This window comes from Myxine glutinosa, chromosome 1 (genome assembly GCF_964187855.1).
Source record: "Myxine glutinosa chromosome 1, kmMyxGlut1.1, whole genome shotgun sequence".
NCBI lineage: Eukaryota > Metazoa > Chordata > Myxini > Myxiniformes > Myxinidae > Myxine > Myxine glutinosa.
The window spans coordinates 445,768,062-445,786,398 of NC_136261.1; the positions used below are offsets into that span (position 1 = coordinate 445,768,062).

The 18,337-nt window shown below is 46.8% G+C and overlaps 1 protein-coding gene across 1 annotated transcript in view; it reads right to left on the bottom strand.

Moving 5' to 3' along the window:
• LOC137418556 (E3 ubiquitin/ISG15 ligase TRIM25-like) overlaps positions 1 to 18,337 on the bottom strand; it is a 1,139,870-nt gene that overhangs the window by 185,918 nt on the left and 935,615 nt on the right. The gene's annotated exons all lie outside the window — the stretch shown is intronic.

Below are 18,337 nucleotides of genomic sequence, written 5' to 3' on the forward strand. Positions count from 1 at the left end.
CGCCAGTTCGGTCGGCGCGGAGCTGCTCATTGTGCACGCCAGGGAGCTGAAGGTCTCGGCGTGGACAAGGCGACGTCGTTTGACGTCGACCAGCAGCCCGTGCACGCAGAGGAAGTCGGCGCCCAGCAAAGCCACGGGGACGCTGGCGGTAACAAAAGTCCATTGAAAGCGCTGGCTGCCGAAGCAGAGGGTGACGACGCATGGGCCGAAAGTGCGTATGGCTGAGCCATTAGCAGCGACCAAAGAGGGGCCGCAAACTGCGTCCAGCCTGTCCTGCTCGGAGGCAGGTATGACGCTCAGTTGGGCGCCGGTGTCGCACAGGAAACGCCGTCCAGACGCTTTGTCCCGAATAAACAGCAAGTTGCCCGAGTGGCCGGCGCTCATGGCTGGGAATGAACGCCGGCCCGGCCGTTTCCCGACCTGCCGAAAGTGCACGGGGGCCGGCACGTCCGAGCCTTGTGTCCGAACCTGGCGTGGTAATAACACCACGCCCGGTCAGGTGGAGGCCCCGGCCGTCGTGTCGGAAGCGGGCGGTGCAGCGTGGCGGCCGCCAGTTGCACCGGCAGTTCGGCCTCCAACCGCGCAGGGCGCTCGGGCGTCGTGGGCGTCGCCTCGGACGGTGGCGGGCTCCAGGTAACCGCGCCGATGTGCTGGCCCGCCGAGGAGATCTTATCGGCTTCCCTGGCGAGGGCGCGGGAATCCGTGATCAACGTGCCAGCCAGGGCGAGGCGTACCGGGTTCGGCAGCTGACGGAGGAACAGCTCCCGGAACAGGAATGCCGGAGAGTGCTCGCCGAGCAACGAGAGCATATAGTCCATGCGCTCGGACGGGCGCGTGTCGCCGAGCTCGGGCAGGTCAAGCAGGCGCCGTGCGCGTGCTGCCGGTGAGAGGGCGAAAGTGCCGAGGAGGAGCGTCTTCAGCGCGTCGTATTTGTCAGCAGCCGGCGGGTGCTGGAGGAGGCTCAAGGCACGGGCCGCGGTGGTGGAACCGAGCGCCGCCACAACATGGTGGAAGCGGGTGTCGTCCGCGGTGATGCCTCGCAGGGCGAACTGGGAGTCCGCCTGGGCGAACCAAACAGCCGCGTGAGTCTCCCAGAAGGTAGGCAGTTTAAGCGTCACTGCCGTATCCATGTCGGTAGGTCACCAATGAAGGAACTGCGCTCCAACGCGAGTCGAAAGAATTGACGCGACCAAAGACGGAATTCGTCCGAGTTGCTTTATTGAAACAAAACAGCTCAGGTATTCTGACAAGCCCGTTTTTCGGGCAACAATATATATACACATTTATGTCGGGAAGTTTGCCCGGCAAAAGCTATACCGGGCATGCCCGGGTGTCAAGGGCGAGCCTTAGAAAGGCGAGTCTGGACCTGCCCGGGCGTGTTTGGCTGCAGCCTGGCAAGTCGAGGCTGGGCGTGCCCGGGCGCTCTGGGCGAGCACTGGAAAGACGATAGCGGGCATGCCCAGACGCTCTGGGCGAGCACTGGAAAGACGATAGCGGGCATGCCCAGACGCTCTGGGCGAGCCCTGGAAAGGCGATAGCGGGCATGCCCGGACGCTCTGGGCGTGCCCTGGATAGGCGATAGCGGGCATGCCCGGACGCTCTGGGCGAGCCCTGGAAAGGCGATAGCGGGCATGCCCGGACGCTCTGGGCGAGCCCTGGAAAGGCGAGAGCGGGCATGCCCGGGAAAGACGAGACCGGGCGTACCCGGGAGGTTCGGGCGTGCCCGGGAACAGTGAGACCGGGCATGCCCGGGAGAGGCGCGTCTGGCCGTGTTCTGGCCGGTGCAAGGCGATTATGTACATCCAGCGGTAACCGCTACATCATCACATAAAATAAACGTTATCATCCCCCCCAAATCCCCCCCAACCCCTCCCATTCAAATCTCCCCCTATACCATTCCTCTCCAATTCTCCCTCCACCCCCCTCCTCCTCAAAGCTGCCTCCTCCCCACTTCGTCTCCCTGCTATCTAATACCTCCACCTCCCCCAACCTTCTACTTTCCTCTGCCCCCCCCCCCTCAAACAACCCCTCACTGTGCGTCTGTGCCTCATCCCTTCACCATCAAACCTTTCGTCCTCCTCATCCTTCCCTTTCTTGTAACTTCTGTAATCTCTGACACACTATCAACTGCTCTCCCTACCTCCCCCTCTCATCCTTCATCTGACCCTACCCCTCCCCTCCCCTGTCCTACACCCGATGCTCCCCCCCTCTCTTCATTGACGGTATGGACCTCAAACATCCGGGGCCTTCGTTCAAACCTGACTGATCTCTCCATACAGGTTGCTTCTGACAATCCAGTCTTGATCTGCTGAACAGTAACTTTCCTCCTTCAAGATGTCTCTGATTCCTTAATATCTCTTCCTGGTTACTCCCTCCTCCGGTATGATAGACCTGAGCCTCGTCCTGGTGGTGGGCTGGCTATCTTTATCAAAAACTCTCTTCCTCACTCTCCTTGCACTGCCCTCTCTCCACCCCACCCCCATGAGTACCTCTGGCTACGGCTTCCCCTCCGCTCCCACCTTTTGTTCATATGTGTTCTGTACCGTCCTCCAAACAGTGATGACTCCATTTACATTTCACTGTCTGACAACATGGACCAACTTCTATCCACTCATCCCAACTCTCTCTTCCTCATATGTAGCGACTTCAACTGTCATCGTGCCAGCTGGCTGTGTGTAGGCTCATCTCTCACCAGCCATGGCACCTCAGCAAATGACTTCTGCAACTCACTGGGATTGACACAATTTGTCAATTTCCTACCCGGATCTCAGCCAATGGTGTATCTTCTCTTCTGGACTTGGTTATGACAAACTTCCCTGCTAATGTCTGCTGCTCTTCTTCTACTCCAATCGGTTCTTCTGATCATGTGCTTGATAAAGTGGACATCTCTCTGGCCATTCTCAGAGAGCCTCCTCAGCGTCGGCGAGTCTAGCATTTCACTCAGGCCGACTGGCACGGTCTTCATGCAGCCATCAATCATCTGGACTTGTCTCCCATCTCCACTGCCTCTGACATCAATCCTTCCTGGGAATTCTTCCAAAGCAAACTGCTCTCTCTCATGCACAGATTTATCCCATCTAGTCTTCAGTTGTCTTACCCTTCCTCCCGTCCATGGTACACTGAATCTTGTGGTGAGGCAGTTGCCATGAAACAACTTGCCTTTGCCTCTTGGAAGGCAAATCCAACTGAAGGTAATCTCAGTTCCTTCCACCAAGCTCGGAACAAGTGTGTGTCTACCTTCAGGAGTGCCAGGAAGCACTATCTCTCCACACTCAAGAATGAACTCTCAAACCTGTCTCCTTCCTCCAAATCCTGGTGGCATCTGGTCAAATCCGTTTCTGGTGTTTGTTCCCCCTCCATCCCCTCCCTTACCTCAAATGGCTACACAGTTGACACCACACGTGATAAAGCCAAATGCCTCATCTCTGTGTTTGCCTCAAAATCTTGTGTCCCAAACCCATCTCTCTCTGTTCCCACCTTACCCAGTCGAACCTAACTGCTCCTGGAATCTGTGTCCTTCTCTCCTGACAAGGTGGAGGAGTTTTTGTCAAACCTCGACTCTGATTCTGCAACTGGACCAGACGGCATCAGCCCACGGGTCCTAAAATTCTGCTCTGCCGCTCTATCTCACCCTATCTCTGTTCTTTTCACCCTCTCTTTTGCTCAAGGTCATCTGCCAGCATCCTGGAAATCTCAAACATCACCGCTTTACACAAAAAGGTGCAAAAACAGATCCTTGCAACTACAGACCAATCAGCCTGCTCCAAATTATCAGCAAAGTCATGGAATGCATCATTGCTTCGGATATCAAATCCTTCCTCTTCTCCAATCGCTTGGTCTCTGCTCATCAATTTGGATTCAGACCAGGTCATTCTACTCTGGACATGCTGCTTCTACTGTCTCCACAATGGATGGAGGTCCTCAATGCCAAACAGGAAATCAGAGCTGTCTCCCTTGACATATCACGTGCCTTCGATACGGTCTGGCACGCAGCTCTGCTCACCAAACTCTCCTCCTATGGTATCCATGGAAATCTCCATGCATGGCTTGCGGACTTCCTCTCTGGTCGTAGTCAACGTGTGGCGCTGAATGGATTTCTCTCATCTCCCCTTCATGTTCTGGCTGGAGTTCCCCAAGGCAGTGTACTGGGCCCTGTGCTTTTTCTGGTCTTTATCAATGATCTCTCCGACTCTCTGGAAAATCCTCTCTATCTCTTTGCTGATGACTCCACTCTTTGCCGCTCCATTCCTCTTCCCTCAGATCGGCAGTCTGCAGCCTCCTCACTCTCTGAAGACCTGGACAAAATCACAGACTGGTCAAACAAGTGGAACATGTCTTTCAATCCTGCCAAATCTCACACTCTTACTATGTCTCTCCGAAAAGATCGACTGGACAAACCTCCCATCTACTTTCTCAACAATCCTCTCCAAGAAGTTCTGTCACTCAAGCTTTTGGGTCTCACTATCTGCCATGATCTTTCTTGGGAAAACCACATTTCCAAGCTGGCCTCCAAAGCCAGTCGCCGACTGGGCATCCTCCATCGTGCGAAGCCCTTCCTTGGCACACCTGAGCTCCTCACCACATACAAGGCTTTCATCCGCAGCTCAATGGAATACTGTTCTCCTCGCAGGCCGGTGCTCCTGCGTCACACATAGCTCGGCTTCACGCTGTTGAAACCAAAGCTTTCAAAATCATTGGAATCTCCCGTGATGAAGCTATCTCCGAGGGCCTTCCACTCGCTCACTGCAGGCAGGTCGGTGGTCTTTCTGTCTTCTACCGACTGCTCTCCGCCCTTGCTCCCCCAGCTCTCTCTGTGCTTTGTCCCCCAAATATTCCTACAGGTCGCACAAGATCTGCCAGCAACCCTCTGATGGTTAAACTGCCGAAATCTCTGATCTCTGCTCACCTTCACTCTTTCATTCCTCTTTTATCCCGCCTCTGGAACAAACTCCCACACTCCCTTCAATCCCACTCCTCCCTCCAGGGCTTTAAAACAGCTGTTCACCACCATCTCTTATCTTCCCCCATCCAAAACCTTGATCTTTTCTACCCCTGCTAATTCACCCCAGATCCACCTTGTTTGAAATTCCAACTTCTTTCCTGGAAGTCCTGGCAGTGTCCATATGTTTTATACCTCTCCCACCCCCCCCCCCCACCCCTTCCCATGCCTCCCCCCCAAAGCCCTCTCCCTCCCACAGATCTCTCGATGTCCCTGCTCTCAAATGTTGTGTTTGTGTCCTCCCCCCTCTCTCCCCATCTTGTCTACCGCTCCCCATGTTATGTGTTTTATGTGGCGGTTTGTCTTTCTGTGTGATTAATGTTAGCTCTTTCACGAGCCTTGATCTTGTATCCAAAAAAAAAGAAAAGGAAAAAAAAGGGTTTAAACCTCCACGGAATGTTCCCTCATTCGGTTATTCTTTCACAAGAGAATTAACTTAAGGTGAAAAACAAGTTGAAAATTCAGCTGATGTTATGAAAATAACCACGGGACCTGTTGTGAGACTCGAATGCGCAGGAGATCGCGCTTTCGTTCTACGAGGCTGCGTCATCACGTTGTTCATCGCCATTTTGGTTAAAGGGAATCTCCAAACTCGACAACACGACCAAACACGCCTGCCCGGTAACCCCGTACCAGCCCTCACCCGTGGGTGTAATACACATAGTGACGTGACCTCTTCTTTCCCCGCCACATCCTTTCATTGTTGTACTCGTACCTTTAAGACAGTTCTCGAGGTTATACATGTAGAAAACAGGTGAGAGTAACTGGCGACTAACATTGATGGCTGAGTACAATAAAGAGTAATGATCACCGACAATGTTGGAGGTCACGGATATTATGGACCAATATATTGAGCACACAGGGTGAACAAAACCCTTTACAGGTAACACATTGAAAAACAAAACCCACTATAAACCAGGGATAAAGTACAAATAACAAATAAATAAGCAAAACATTTGGCAAATTACAATCTCACATACAGTCAACACTTCAAAAATGTACCAATTAGTCATGTACAGTTTATGTAAGTCCATTACAGGGGTAGACTCCCCTCCAACCTCAGTGACTGCTCTGCCCCATTACAATACTTAGGCAAGTATTATGACCATCATATGACGATCCTACGCATCCAAAATATAATCATTCAAGTACTTGGGATGGTGTCGTGGGCGGCTGGAGCATCTTGGTGCACAGTCGCTTGGAGACATTGTTGGATGATCCACACTGGTGTCACCGATGGCCTCAACAGATTGGGAGTGATCTGGTTAACGGGTGTTAAGCTTTGGGGGTGTAACGGAGATGTGATCCGGTGCTTGGCTGATAGGGATTGGTAAGGATTCAGAACTGTCGGCAGGTGTAGACAGCTCATAGTGGATATATGGGGGGTCTGGTGGTTTTGATGTTGGTTGGAGGCAAATGTCTTCAGTGAACAGAGAACCTCCATGTACCCCATTGTGAGAAAGTGCAAGCATATCTTCCCAGTACTTGGATATCTTGTGGCATTCTGATTTTTTTGACCCGATCCGCTGCACTCCTCAATCGGGATCCTAAAAACTTGCGTATGTTACAGCAGGGTCCATCGATGGCCGAAACGAGGTAGCGGTTTCTTGCACATGACTTGTTACGGTCAGAGTACAGAGAGACTAAATCACCAACTTCCACGAACATGTTGGGCCTGACAGACCCCTTGGGCGCCTTGGACTTCTCACTAAATGGGTGGTTTGAAGAACAAAGCTGGTGTTGGGTTTCTATGATTTGCAGGTCAGAGAATGGGATTTGTCGATTTGTGAACTGATCCCGCTGGCACCACATCTCACGGGCTGAGAAGCCCCGGGCACGAATTCGTGAATTCAGACTGGCAGTGCCCAGTGCGAGGGTGAGTGGGGTTGCTGGTCCTCCCATCGGCTCCTGTAGTGAAAGTTCACCCTCAAGTTCACGAACTGCCTTCTCTGCGACGGGATTCTTGTTGGGATTTTTAATGCGACCAATCTCAATGCACATGCGATGATGTTTAAGAAACTCGTCATGAACCAAATGTGTGAAGCCGGAGGCCGGATCGGTGCGGATGACAGCAGATGCACCATCCAATGGCCGGAGCTCTCTGCAAAAACGGACCAGGTTATCGCGGAGTGTGCTGGGTTGATCATTGCATTGTCCACGATACATGATGTAGTGTAATAGGAGGTACATTCTCACAATACAAGAATCAACTGGTGATTGCATTTGATTACATCTGCTGCGAATCTGCTGCGAAGGACACACCGACTGCACCAGGAAGGTCTCCAGTGGACTATTTGATGATGGTGTGGGTTGTGTTGCGCAATGCAGCTCACTGGTGGCAACAGGAGGGTCTCCAGTGGACTGTTTGATGATGGTGTGGGGTGTGTTGCACAAAGCAGCTCACTGGTGGCACTTGGAGGTCACCTGATCAACTGCTCCATCCAAGTCGAGAGCGTAGAAACAGCGGTGAATGACGGAACTAAGATGATAACGACTCGGGTGATCCAACTGAATGTGTCGTGCTGTTAGTAGGCCATCGAGTACCTAACGTAGGACAATGATGCACTCATGTGCTGAGGACAGGGGCTCGTTATGACCAACTACTACTAGGCCATCTTTGGACACTAAAACGACCTGGAGGTATCGTTTGACATCCTTGATGTTGGTGGCTTTCATTGATGGATGGGTGCCCTGAACGAGGTGGGCATGAGTCCACCTTAAGTCTGTGCACTACACCTGCACTGCCAACCAAGCGGCTCTGTTGGTGAAGAGCAGTTTGGCACGACCGGAAATAATGTCCTGAGCTGATATATGCAGGACTACGGATTCCTCTTCGCTTCTAATGAAGGCACAAATCTGACAGGTGGTATCAGTGCAGTTCGGGGCATTGCGCATGGCAAAATCAGATGGAATGTTGGTGGACACTGCAAGGTGACGAACAGTTGCCTGATACCGGCTGACAGTGGACAGGAATGAGGATATACGAGGGCTCGCAGAGAACTCACCACGACACAGCTTCCCGTACGCTTGTACGCACGGCTTGCTATCAGTGAGGATGGAAGCGTCATGCTTAGACTGGATAATAAAGGGACTGAAGTGTTTTACCCAGGTGGTAATGGAAAGAGCCTCCACCTCACAAGGCAACCAGGTAGGTTGGCGTCCACGTAATTTCACACTAAAGAAACCCACCAGGTGAGGTCTTCCACTGCGTGTTACGTACAAAGTCGATCCAATACTATGTTGTTTTACTGAACCGTCTGTTACAATCCACAACTGATCATTCGGACGAGGAAGAACAACAGTATGGGTTGAAGTAAGAGCGGCTTGGGCTCTGCGGAAGGCATCATGCAACTTGTCAGTCCACATAACTCTGTCCAGTGTTTGGCATCCGGCCACATCATCATCCAAGGGGGATAGCAGTGTTGAACAGCAAGGGATAACACGAGCCTGAACCTTATATGCCCCAATAAAAGATCTCATTCCTTTGACCTTCTCAGGAGCCGAGCACATGGAGAGAGTAGCCACGCGATGTGTGCTGGTCTGGATAGTACCATTAGACTAGATCCAGCCCAAGATAGTAGTGCTCTTCGGGCATATAACAGTCTTTGGATCAAATAGGCGGAGTCGACATTTATACAGGGCATGCAAAACCATTCACCAGTTTTGGAAGAGCTCATCCAATGTGCTGCCACCACCATAGAGGTCGTCGCGAACTTGGCGACGGTTCCCTTCTCCAAGAGATCACCAAGGACGCAGCATGTGAGTTCTTCAAGAGCCGTTTCTGATCCAGGCATTCCCATTGCGGATCTGGTATACATGCATATCAAGATTCAATATTTTATTACCACATCAACTTGACAGTTTTTAGGAATTTGAGGTAGTGTGCTCTTTTAGACAAAAAAACAAGAATGGGGCATGGTAAACCTCCAAACATTCATTGGTCGTTGTATACACTAAAAGTTCAACAACAAAAAAAAACACACATGAATAAAGTATGGTAAACATCCAAACATGCAGTGGTCATAGTATACATTATAAGATGCATATAAGAGCATTTAAATGGCCTGTAGCTAAAGTGCCAAATGCATTATAAGCTCATGAGTAGTTAATAGTTATAGGAGTGGTACTGTGCATTCAGAATGTGGATGGCAGTAGCATGGGTACCGTTCATGAACCTGGAGGGCTCTGAGTCTTTTCCCTGAGGGTAGGAGTTCGAACAGGGGGTTGGTTGGATGAGAACCATCCTTAAAGATATTCAAGCCAACCTTATGCATTCGGGACTCGTGGATGTAGGATAGATAGGGCAGGTCAGTTCCAATGATTTTGAACGCGGTACGTATTACTTTGTCCAACTCCTTTTTTTCCTGGGCTGTGATACTGCTGAACCAAACAGTTATTGAGAAGGTAAGTGTGGATTCAATGACAGCGTGATAAAACTGGAGTATGCCCTCCCTTGACACTCTGAACTTCCTGAGTTGCCTCAGAAAGAATAGTCACTGGTGGGCCCTTTTTACGATAGAGATGGTGTTATCCTCCCACTTCAGAGAGGAGAAGATGGTGGTGCTGAGAAACTTAAAGTTGCATACCTGCTCCACCACTTGGCCGTTGATGACCAGAGGCGAAATCTCCATCTCGTCCCTCCTGAAGTCCACAACCATCTCTTTGGTTTTCGTGATGGACAGCTGTAGATTGTTGTTGTGACACCAGTTTACCATGAGGGAGATTTTGGCGTGGTGGGCTGATTCATCACCAGAGGAGATGAGGCCCACAACTGTCATGTCATCTGCGAACTTGAACATTCTGACAGAGTCCTGAATGGAGATGCAGTCATTTGTATACATAGAGTACATGAGAGGAGAGAGCATACATCCTTGAGGTGCTCCTGTGCTAATACTTAGGCATTTAGAGTATCTGTTATTGATTTTAACCACCTAATAGTCAGGTTCACTATGTTTTTTCGTTCAAAATTTTGGTAGATTAGCAAAACTATACATTTTTGGAATATTCAGAGCATGAGGAATCCAAAAATTAATGTTTGCATTTGCGTCGACACCTTTGCGAAAATGACACTCAGGACAGTGATGAAGATGTGTAAAAGCATATTCCTGAACGGTATAGACCAAGTAGATCCTGTGTATAGGACTTATAGTTCCATCTGATACTAACAAGGCTGCGTTCTTGCTTTATAAACCCATACCTATAACTTCAAAGGACTTGCAATATCATGTATTATGTAATACAGTTATATCACAAATATAAAGACAATGGTTTTCAATTACCTTTGTTTGTTGCTTTTCTATAACCCTGCGGACTATTTTGAGGCCTTTATTGGATTCCTTGACCCAGAAAACATAGGATTAGCATATTTAATTAAGTTTCTAGGTTGACCAGAAGCCGAGATAGCGGAAAATATGTATTTTATGGCGGCCATTTTGAAAATCCAAAATGGCGGCCATGCAGGTGTCTGTGCAAATGCCAACATTGATTTTCGGATTCTCCACGCTCTGATGATTCCAAAAATGTACAGGTTTGCTAATCTCCCAAAATGTTGAACGAAATTATATTTGTTAACACAGTGAACCTGACTAGTCAGGTTCACTATGTTTTTTCGTTCAAAATCATGGTAGATTAGCAAACCGATACATTTTTGGAAACGTTATTACATCGAAAATCTGAAAATCAATGTTTACATTTGCGGTGATACCTGTATGGCCGCCATTTTGGATTCCCAAAATGGCCGCCATACAGGTATCTCTCCAAATGTAAACATTGATTTTTAGTTTCCTTATGCTATAACCTTTCCAAAAATGTATAGGTTTGCTAATTAGTCGGGTCAATGTAAGGTTTGACCCCAAAAAAATTTATAATAAAGGTTTTTTTGTTTTAGGTGTATCATTAGGTTGTACTAGACCCCTGAAAAAAAGTTTACCAAAATTTGACTCCGGGAAAGTGGTTAATTAGCATATTTTCAAAATGGCACCCCCCCCAAATTTTCAATGTACAGGAAACTTTTTTATAATTCAAATTAGACCCTATAAATGTATTACAAATAGATAGAAACATGGTTGGTTTACATAATGAACACATCAGAAAACTTCTATGACGTCATTATGACGTCAATGATGACGACAATGAATAATACATGCATTTTTATCAACTTTTTTCAACAAATACACACTTTGTGAAAAAAAATTTTTGAAAATTTGATCTGCCTATACAATACAGTATTTTCTGAAAGGTCTGTGAATAATACATGGTTATTGGTAGTGACGTCATGACACCATGCAACCTAGGAACAAATCCCTGCATCACCGTATGACCATATGAAGGGAAATATCATGTCAGCTGGTTGTCCTTACAGAAATAGGCAATGAAATCAAACTCGTCCATAACACACTGAATGTCAGAAACCACTAAGAGCCTTTAAGTTATGACTGTCACATACCATTAGTCATCATCGTCACTGTCTTCTGTGTCATCTTGATCCATTGGACGAACGTTGTTTGGGTTTTCACAGGATTCAAGTTGGCATTCTCCACAAGCAGAGGTGCAAGGTAAACCGTACCTCCTACATGTACAGCGCTGTGTTGTGCAAGCGGTCGTGCAATTGCAATGCACAATCTTTAACAAATTGTCCGGCGCAGGGTTTTTTGCGGTCATAACTGGTGCGAATTGATTGTCCTCAATTTTCCAACCCCAGTCAGTGGCATCCAAATTGCTCTCAAGTCCTAGCCATGTCATTATTTGATAGTACGCACGCAGGGAATGGAATTTTGTCGCAGATGCAGTTGGTGGGAGTCTAGCAGGCGCAACAAAGGATGATGCTGAAACCACTTTCTTTTTAAACACCGAATGTCGCAAAGAAGCAAGATAATCCGTTTGCTTTCCGGAAAACAGTAAAACCATCGACTGGTTACCATGCTGTTCTATTGTGTCCGCTGTCTGGCCAGGTTTGGTAAAAGCAAGTGCACAGGATTTTAACTGTTCATCCCCTTTGGCAACTTTCTCAAAGAATGTTTTCTTTCCCATCCCGAAAACCCGCGATGTTGTATCACATCCCGTCAACGCGTGGATAAACAGCAACTGAGAACATAACTGTTGTCCAAGGCACTCCTTTAGTGTGTTGATGTTGTACACCCTCTGATCTTTTGACTTCTTGTCTGAGCGAAAATACAGAGTTTTCTTCTGACTGTCCATATGATGGAGGAGAAGGATCAACAGGTCTGTATCCTCTCCGATTAGGGTCGTGGTCTTGTATTCAGAAACTGCAATAGCTGCCTGAACAATATCATAATCGGCATCCCCTTCGGCATTTATTACTGTGCAGCCTTTCTCGCGGAGTCTGTCGCTTATCATATTGATGAGCCCTTGCTTATTGCTACCTTGAGACAGGAAGTCCTCCTTCTTTCCTGTGAACACAGTTGTTGGAGTGAAGCTCACTTTTGGATGGTTTTTCTGCTGACGGCGCTGGTGGGTACTGTCCTTCACTGATGGTTGATCATGATATCCGTCAAAAACGACTGTCGCCATTCCATAATTGCGTAAGGTGAAGTCAACGTAACAGTCCGCAATTGCACCGTATGTGCTTCCTTTTGTCCACTGTACGCGATGCATGAGGGAACCACCGTCTAGGACATAGCTCTCGGTCTGTGGCACTTCGTTCGTAACAGCCTCATCTGACAGGCTACAGGCATAGTCATCTATTGCTTTAGCAAGTTGTGTTTTTTCTGGCTTCCTCATGATGTAGCTTGCCTCGAACAAGGCTGGGGGAAATGGACTAAGTTCATACTCTAGAACCTCCTCTAAAGAACAGTCGCCTGCATTGGAAATGACAAGAAGTCTCTGAAACAGTAAGGCAGGATCAATAGATCTGTCTTGCGAAACTTTCACTGAGCATGAATCGCCTAATGTTTTCACTTTATCCTTTCGTTTGCTTGCATACGTGAAAATTGGCTGACCCTCCATTTTGTCTATGATTTGTCTCCCGACTTTCTGATAGTCGTCAACATTTACGCCATCCTGTGCAACCACTCCTGTGATGATGTTCCTCAATGTTGGATCAGCAGAGAATGGACTGCATGATTCGAGCTTTTCTTTGATTTTTGCAAGGTCGGCCTGATCTCTCTTCATCCTTGCTCCACTCATATCCTTATGTTGCACACTCGTTGAAAAGGCACGCTTGTTGAAGTCCCCCATCGCATGATTGTACTCAGAACAAACCGGTGATGATAACACCCACAAGGCTCGCTGCTCTTCACTCATCCCACTTCCCCGTGTCAAGCCACCGGTTGACTTTAGCGAGCGCATCAAGGTCTGCTCAATCACAAGGTCGGAACCCAGGCCAGCCCAGAATTTGTCTGAACGCCTGATTACATGGAATCCATCTTGAAATTTCCTGAATACAGCAGGATCCTTTGTTTCAAGGTTTTGCATGTTTTGCAAGTACAAGTGTGCTGATTTTAGGTAATTGTAGTGTCCTGTTGCAGCAAATATTGGCAAACATTCGGCAACAGCACTAAGATGTCTTTCCCATGAGCCCATTCGATCTGCCATCAAAAGCATTCTTGCACTTTTTACCATGTTCATGTAAGCAACCCAAAGCTTACTTGTCCTGGATTGGTCAGACAACTCAAGTTTCTTTTTGTCAAGTGTTTGCTGAAGTTTTGCGTTTTTCTCCGAGGTAGCTACTGTTTCTAATGTGGTCTTGCCTTCTAACAACGAGTTGTACATGTCCTCACACGTCTTCACTGAATTAGCGAACTCGGGATCGCTTTCCATCATTTCACAGACCAGCATTCCATTCAAGCATTTTTCAACCAAGAGATGGCCCCGCAATGCTCTCTGCACAGCTTTACCACCAATCATATGCTTTACTGCATTGTCACCATAAACAGTTTCGAGGCTGTCCGTCAGACCCGAACCTTGCATAAGTGTGCCAATAGCACCGAGCACGTTCATCAACGTATGGAAACTTCCTAACATCAACGTAATGTTCTTCAGGTGGCTCCACTCTGGTGAATTGTAGATTATTTCCGAGGCCTTAAAGAACAAGGGTTGGTCGAATGTCACGATTGGCGCAATCTTGTGTTTCACTGCTAGGTCACAAATGAAACTAAGTGTGGAGAGTATGCAAGTTGGCTCACTTGGATACATGTCGATCATTGGTAGGAATGTGACAGATGATTTTCCAGGGTGGTCAGATACGCTATGAACTATGTTCATCATTCCCTGCCAGTTGGGTGTGTCCATGTGGAAACAGAATGAGAGCTCCCATAGAATGTCTACAACTGGGACAGGACAGTGAAGTTCTGGAAGTTTTTCAAACATAATGTTACGACGTGCAAATGTGGAGAAGCGATAATCAATGATATCAACCCGTGACATTTCTTTCACATTCAATTTGGAAACGTTTTTCCTATTGACAACATGGGTTGTCACCTGTCCTGGTGTTGTTGCTGCCACCATTCCCATTCCATGGAAGGTTCCTTTTCCATCCAGAGTTATGATATTGTGGTCAACATTATCAGCAGCGAATAATACTGTATCAGATGATCCTTTCCCAAGTAACTCTGGTGCAACCACATCAGCAGCATTTTGCAAGAATCTCTGCACCTCCCCATAAGAAGAGCTAAACCCCATCACAGACAAGGTGTCAATGAGAAATCGTGACTTATAGACATGGTGTAGCTGAGTAGCAAGTCCTATTTGAAGTGGCACTACAAGTGCCCGCGGGCGAACACCTTGTATTATTGACTGCCCGATAGCAGCAACTTTTTCATCTTTATCTGTCCCCACAAACAGTTTATTCAACATGGTACGCAGTGAAATCGGCAAGTAATCTAATGTAGTGTCTAGTTTGAGGCTCTGCGAAGAAGGATATCGATCAGTGACTGATGGGATTTCAGTCTTGATATCGCACTTCAGGAGCTTGGCAGCTGTAGCAATGATTGCACGTTTCTGACTTTCGGAATCACCATCTTTTGAAGTCTCGAAATAGGTACGAAGTATTTTTGCAGTTTTCCCCCTCATCGTCACTATATCCTGAAGCCCTTCTACTTCCGCTATGCATATAGAATCATTGTAGCGTTCTATCAGTTTTTGCTTCAAATATTGACTTCCATATGGCACAGATTCTTCTTCAAGTAAGTATTCACCCATTTTGCTCACAAGTTCAGATATCGTAATTTGTTCTTCATCATTGCTTTCCAAATATTCACAAACTGTCACAAATGCTTGTCGCTGGTCCTCGTTTGTGGGCCGCCCGATGTGTTTTGGTTTTTGCACTGCCTCTGATCGAAACTGGTCTGGCATTTCCTGCCCCAATCGAAAGTAGGTATTGCAGCGTTTATGGTAAACACAGTCAGAAGCTTGCAAATTTGTACCAAGATATTCAATTCGACCCTGAACAATATGCGCCCAATCATCGTGTCTTTCTTTGCAATGTTTAACTATCGTCTGAGGGAAACAGTCAGTGAGAATCTTACCGGCACTTTCATCATGTCCATGAGTACCCTTAGAAATTTCATGGCCACAGAAGAGGCAGTCCTTTTTAGGGTCATATGGCCCTAAGCTAATACGGCGGCTCTTCTTCTTTACAGGTGATGATGATTCAGAAGAACGTTTTAAAGCCTGTTTGATTGCTTTTTCATTTGTCCACGAGGATCGACATTTCTTGTGTACTCGTTGGTTTGGTCTTGCGACAACATCATCACAACCCCTTTCTTGGCTTGATTTGTTGATTTTTTCAACACCCTTCCTTGAAAGTTTGGAAACATCAGTGTCCTTGGCGTCTTCCAAACTCGCTTTGCAAATTGGGCAGACGTCTTCGTCAAGCTCTCCGTTATCCATTTTCAAATCCTGAAACAAAAAATATTTATTTAAGTCTTGGTAGTAAGGAAAAACAGTAATGATTCATGATATCATATGACGTAATTGAGACAGCAACGTCATTATGACGTCACAATGACGTCATAGAAATTTTCTGATGTGTTCATTAGGTAAAGCAACCATGTTTCTATCTATTTGTAATACATTTATAGGGTCTAAATTGAACAAGAATTTTTTTTTCTGTACATTGAAAATTTTGGGGGTGCCATTTTGAAAATATGCTAATTAACCACTTTCCCGGAGTCAAATTTTGGTAAACTTTTTTTCAGGGGTCTAGTACAACCTAATGATACACCTAAAACAAAAAAACCTTTATTATAATTTTTTTTGGGGTTAGGCCCTTATTTTTCATATATTGACCCGTCTAAATCTACCATGATTTTGAACGAAATATAATTTATTGACATAGTGAACCTGACTATAAGTTCTATTCTGTATAAAGTCAAGGACCCAAAGTTTCGGACTATAGTGTTACGGGATATCACAGGGCAGTAGTTTGCAATTTGACCAAGCATAAGTTCCAGAACGGTAGTTTTCTGCTGGGCAGTTCGACGCTGCTCAGCGGGGATATTGCCATAATCATCGAGTCCATGAAAGGGGAACGCTCTGCTCTTCTTCTCCCAGGTGACACCCTCAGTGAGGAAGGCAGCAAAGTTGGGATCGAAAGATAAAATATAAAGGAAATTGTCTCCAATTTTCAAAAGAAATCACCGTTTCAGTTTTGCTGATTGACCATTAAATAATGTCGATGTTCGTCAGTGCATGACTACGTTTTACCCATAATGCACTGTAAACTCAATGGCATTGAGGGTCAGGCCCTTTGGGATACTGGTTCCCAGGTAAGCAAAGCAAGTAGAGACTGGCTACAAGATAACTTGCCAGACACCGTTGTAAGACCAGTGGAAGAAATCCTACAGGATGGATTGATTAAAGGCTGAAAATGGAAGCCCCATTCCATTTGAAGAATGTTTTGAAGCAGAGTTTAAGCTTAACTAGAGGTTCCAGGGAACCTGAACTCAACTGGTCTATATCAATATGGTTAGAATATTATGTGTTGAGGTTTGTTACATACTGTCTACACACCAAGTTTCAGCCTTCTATCTACATGAGGAAGTACCAGATTGACAAAAATTGATTTTGCAATATGGCCACCCTGCCACGCCCATTTTTGGGGGTGCAACGCCCAAATGCAATCCCAAACTAGTTTATGTCTTAAAGATGCTGCATAACAAGTTTCATCAAATTTTATCCATATTTGTGACTTTTAGAGCGTAGACGTCGAATTGTTTACAGACAACAGACAGACAGACAGACGACGAACGACGGACACTGGGTGTCGACAAAAACTCAGCTGGACGTAGTCCAGTTGAGTTAAAAACGGTTTAAAAATGGACCTAATAATTGGATTAAACGTAATTTCAGAGTTGATGGTTAGATATAGTCGTACCAATGGAGTCATTCATTTCTTTATTTCCAGAACTGAGCCGATCACAAATATATACAGTCAACCAGACTGTGTGGAATCGAGAGGAGGAACCAGTTTCCATGTGTGCAGGCCGTCACCATACTCAAACTCTTCCTGGGAAAACAACAAATATCCCTCATGTTCGTTCTCATCCACCTGCACGTGAAAACACACACACTGTGAGAAACTGACCAAGAACAGTGCTGGTCAGAAGGGGGAGACAGTGAAACCTTCTTTGTATACTTGGTCTCGGCTCCTATGAGAGCTAACTCATGGAATATATAATAAGGGCAATGGGAGACAAGAGGAGGAGGAGAGAGAGGGAAGTACAACAACAGTAGGGAACAGGGACATCAGGAGATCAGTGAAAGAGAGAGAGCAGGGGTGGAGTCTATGGGATAAACACGATGGACATGACAGGGATGTTTTATTCAGGAAAGAAATTGGAATTTGAGGAAGGTGGATTTAAGATAGATTAACGCGGGAAGAAAATATCAAGGTTTTGGATGGAGAAAGATATGAGATGGTGCTGAACACCTGTTTTAAAGACCTGGAAGTAGGAGTGGGATTGAAGAGTGTGGAGTGTGGAATTTTGTTCCACAGGTGGAAAAAGAGGAATGAAGGAGTGAAGGTGAGCAGAGAGTCTTTATTGTGGTAGTTTCACCGGAAGAGGCTTACTGCAGGCAGACCTTGTGCACCCTGTGGGAAAATTAGGGAGACAGAACAGTCAGAGCAGGGGTTACAAAGCCGAAGAGGAGTCGATAGAAGATAGAATGACCACCAACCTCCCTTTTGTGAGAGAGTGAAAGGCCCTCATAATCAGATTAATCGTGGGAGGTACCAACAATCATAAATGATTTGGTTTCTACAGCATGGAGCCACACTAGGTATACTCCCTCAAACTGCAGATGAAAGCTTTGTTGGGAGTGAGCAGCTCAGCAGTGCCGAGGCAGGACTTTGCAGGATGGAAGATGCCCAGTTGGCGA